Source organism: Macrobrachium rosenbergii, chromosome 26 (genome assembly GCF_040412425.1).
Source record: "Macrobrachium rosenbergii isolate ZJJX-2024 chromosome 26, ASM4041242v1, whole genome shotgun sequence".
Taxonomy (NCBI): domain Eukaryota; kingdom Metazoa; phylum Arthropoda; class Malacostraca; order Decapoda; family Palaemonidae; genus Macrobrachium; species Macrobrachium rosenbergii.
This window is the reverse complement of record NC_089766.1, coordinates 19,577,918-19,582,568: the sequence shown is the minus strand read 5'-3', so window position 1 is coordinate 19,582,568 and position 4,651 is coordinate 19,577,918. Positions and strand designations below refer to the sequence as shown.

At 38.0% G+C, this 4,651-nt stretch overlaps 1 long non-coding RNA gene across 1 annotated transcript; it reads right to left on the bottom strand.

Moving 5' to 3' along the window:
• Positions 1-265: 265 nt before the first annotated feature.
• LOC136852738 (uncharacterized) lies at positions 266-4,214 on the bottom strand. The gene is made up of 5 exons (XR_010857231.1): positions 4,107-4,214; positions 1,737-1,867; positions 1,161-1,272; positions 857-944; positions 266-356 (listed from the first exon to the last, which is right to left on the bottom strand). It is a non-coding gene; the product is annotated as an uncharacterized lncRNA (long non-coding RNA).
• Between the last annotated feature and the right edge of the window lie 437 nt (positions 4,215-4,651).

Here is a 4,651-nt window from a genome sequence, read left to right as displayed (position 1 = left end):
TTTTATGTAGGTAAAGGTACAATTTTTCTTGCTATGGCCTTAATATTAACATATTACAAAAATGATTTTGCACTATATTGACAAAGTGAATTGTACAAATTATATGTTGTGCACTTGCAAATTGTACTGCCAAAAGTGAAGAGCATTGGACAGGGTACCTCTATGTGCAAAAGTTCTGTCTTTCCTACAAGAAAACCCGGGAATGAGACCCTGAATTCCTACCTATCTGTCCTAAAGCCAATTAATGAAAAACTTCTCATTAAATAAACTGTGAAAAATAGTTACGGGAACACTTACTCTGAGCACATTTCTTGACTGCTGTTAGTGTCGCAACTTCCACTGAAGGATTCTGTAACCTATAAAAAAAATTGAGAATGAGAAACACACACAAATGAACATGAGATCAAACATATAATACACAAAATGGGATTGGATTATTGGAGTTACAAACAATATCAGACATTTCAGAACAATGATTTGAAAATAATTGTAATTGAATTGAATATACAATTTAGGCCAAAGGCCAAGCACTGGGACCCATGAGGTCATTCTGCGCTGAAACGGAAATTGACAGTAAAAGCTTTGAAAGGTGTAACAGGAGGAAAATCTTTTGCAGTTGAAGCACTATGAATCAATTGTTAGGAGAGGGTGGAAAGTAAGATGGAAGAAAGAGGACAGGAATGGTGGAACAGTACAAAGCATGAAAGGGATTATAGCAGCTAGGGGCCATGGAAGGCACGCTGCAAAGAACCTTCAGTAATGCCTACAGTGCACGGCATGAGGTGCACTGACGGCACTAACCCTCTACGGGGTGGAAACAATTGGAAAACAAATAAAAATGATAAGTGGCACTTACGTTGTTTTGTGCAACTTCTTGTCTTGTAAAGAGTCCTTTCCATAGGTCCTGCCTGGAGGATGGGTCTTCAAGCAAGGGCTGTGTCACCCTAAAAATGAAACAAAAATCGTTTTTAAAAACTGAAAATAAAATGACATCTCTCACACCAAACACAATCATTGCAAAAAGTACTACGCAGTAAATGCAAACACAAATCAAATCAAAATCAAATGTTAGCAAATTTCTTAACAGAACATGAAAAAGTATTATAAAAAGAATTATAAGAGCTTAAATACCATCTTTAGGCAAGCAAGCTGCTTCTTACCTCTGAATGAAACTGGAATATGAAAGTCTATTCCCTTCAAGACATCACTGAGACAGATAGGCAGACATGGCCTATAGCCCCCTTCGATTTTCTCAACTGGCTTTTCTGATAACTGTAATAAAGGAGAGAAAAAAAAAATGAGGGCGAGAGAACAAAGGAAGACATATTATTCTCAGAATAATATGCTCTAATACATGAGCATATCTACAGTCTAAACATGCTCCCATTTTTTTTTTTTTTTTTTTAGATTCTCCAACTGATATTCACGTTACATTACAGCAGGTCATAAAATTGCAACATCAGTCAGAATAGACATTATTATATATCATATATTTTATACTTAACAAGCAAATTCTTGTAAACACCACTTCCAATAGATTACTGAATATGGTTTCAATATTAGTGAATCATTTCACTCAACACCACAAAATATGTGCAATTTGGAACTACAAGAAAAGATGAGGCATCAATGTTTTTGTATGGAAAACCTTGCAATGCTGAATTCACGGAACTGTCACCAAGGGCATTGTGACGCCAAAATAATAAAGAATGAAGAATATGAGCAGCCACTCTTACCATGATTTCAGAGCCTGAAGGAATTTCTTTCAGGGCCTTCTGTTGGTTACTCCAGCAGTCAAAATTTGCAAGTAGTCAAGACATCCACTAGATATCTTTGACCTACTATCTTTTTCAGAGGTGCTGTTTACCTGAAATTAGAAAAAAAAAAGTTTGTTAGCAGACCTGTGTTATTATTATTATTATTATTATTATTATTATTATTATTATTATTATTATTATTATTATTATTATTATTATTTGAATCAGTTGTTAGGAAAGGGTTAAGGAAAGTAAGATGGAAGAAAGATTATGAATGGAGGAACAGTACAAAGAATGAAAGGGGTTGCAGTTAGGGGACGAGGGGTCGCTGCAAAGCACCTTTGGTAATGCCTACAGTGCACCGCATGAGGTGCACTGATGACACTACCCCACCTACGGGTTTAACATTACTTCACTTCACAAGGGTTAACAGAACTTTCAGTACGTTTCTACACTTCATTACACACTCCTTCATTGAGAGTCTACGTTGGTCATTGGTAATTACCTAATTAACGAACTGAAACTAAACGAGGAGAGAGAGAGGGAGAGGGAGAGAGAGAGGAGAGAGAGAGAGAGAGAGAGAGAGAGAGAGAGAGAGAGAGAGAGAGAGAAATAAGATACTCGAATTAAAATAATGCCGGCTTAGTTTTCGGAAGACTCCAGCCACCTCCCACATTATAATTTACATTTTTCTTGGGTAAAACACATCGAAACAAAAAAATTTCATATCAATACCTGACCTTCGCCAATGCCTAATAACAGAGAAAAAAATAATCAAATTACGACATATAAGGAAAGACAATACCAGCCCCCCACCCCCTCCACAGCTAATACGGCAAAATTGTAACCAGTAAAACATCCCTAGGTTACGTTAGGTTGGTATTTTTAGGTTCTTTTAGTGCCCTACATTTCCTAGCCATTTTTGCATGACAAACCCAAAATGGTTTATCATGCAAAAAAAATGAGTCTTCCGAAATGGCTGGCTGGAGTCTTCCAAAAAGTTACCTAATGCCGGCTTAAACAGCTAATAAGAGGTACTGAGCTAATTATATAGTGCTGTTGCAAAAAAATCGAAACCTGCCCTCCCAACCCCCTTCCCCGATGGAAGGGTGGTAGGGGGGGGGGTTGTGGGGGCGTGTTAATACCAAGATACACTTAACCATGGTTCTCAATCGAAACTAGCGTTGCAATTGAATGACGACAATGTTTATGTAAATGGCGTATTTCTATTTTATCTTATATATTTTTTGGGCTCATTGCCCAGACATCGTCATTTGTCATTTGCAACATATATGGCGAGACTACCACTGACCCCTGACCCCACTAATGTCACACCAAGGGTGTTCTAATGCTGTACAACCTCATTATAATATTTCACAGAAAACAGTTTTAGTTTTTAAAGGCAAATCTTATACACTCACACCTGTATACATTAAGCTACTGGGGCCAGCAACTAGCAACAAGCTTCAGAATTAAGTTATTATTCCCAGAGAGAGAGAGAGAGAGAGAGAGAGAGAGAGAGAGAGAGAGAGAGAGAGAGAGAGAGAGAGAGAGAGAGAGAGAGTATTCTCGTGTAAACTACTTAAACACTTCGGAGAAATTTGGGTAAGAGAGTCCATGGTTTACTTTTGGTGCCAAAATCATGTAGACTGACTGACTTGTGGGCGTGGCTGTAGTGTTTCAGTTATTATTATTATTAAAATAGTTTAACCAGACCACTGGGCTCATTAACGGCTCTCATATTGGCTGGCCCGAAGGATTAAAATGAAATGCCGAACCAGGTTAGGACTGTAATGTCTCAAGCTTTCACAGAAGAAATGTTAAAAGTGTGTGGTTCATTTATATATATAAATAAAAATTTGCGTACTTAGCACTTGCTAAGCAAGAGAGCATTGGGCGATAAAATCGACATCTTTGTCACCTTAACCAGTACGTACGATCGAATATGACAGACCACCGTAAATTGCAAATTTCTCAGTTTATTTCTAGCTTGAAAATTCATGTCATTTACCGACTTTTTTTTGAAACATTTTCACTTTCAGTCGATTACAGTTTACCAGCGGAAAAAATTGTTCCCTGAAATAAGACGGATTCACGCCAGTCACTGGTCTCTTTGGAGCTCTGTGCTAATTAACCTTCAGAGTGGATGAATACACCAGATATTAGCCTAAACGCTTTGCAGAATTGCCAACACGAAAATGATACTTGCTTAAAAATATTAGAAGCAATCACCTCCTGCCCAAGCAATTATAAATACATGTGCTAATTAATCTTCAGCAGGATGAACAAACACCAACAACTATTAACCTAAAAGCTGTGCAGAATTGACAACACGAAAATGGTACTTACTAAAAAATATTAGCTATCACCACGAAAAGGGATTAGTTTCGACTGTCACTTCTCCATCATGGCTGCCTGAGAACTGCTGCAGCTCAAGGAGAAAACCAAGATTCTCTCGGCCAGTCAGAGACCTCCACCAAAGAAAAACCATTTCCATCGCCTTCTGTCATTGGCTGAAACCTTGAACCTTTGGCCAATGAATGGAGAGCTTTGAAAGCGATACCCCCATCGGCTGGGCCAGACTATTAAAAACAGATTTCTAAATGGTTTTATTTTTTCCTTGGGAATATTGTCACTTCCAGTATTCATATGAATATTCCTTAAACAAACAGATATAGAAAGAGATGTTTCATTAAAAGACTCATTGCCAAGTGGATCAGTTTACCAATGGGACGTGATAAAGGTTATCAGTTTTAAACTGTCATCAAATTATAGTAGGGGGAGGGGGAGGGAGAGAGGGAGGGGAGGGGAGGGGGAAAGGAGGGAGGAAGTGAAGGGGCAGATAAAACGTCTTCGTGAAACAAGAAATAAGGAGGAGGCATAAAAAAGAGGAA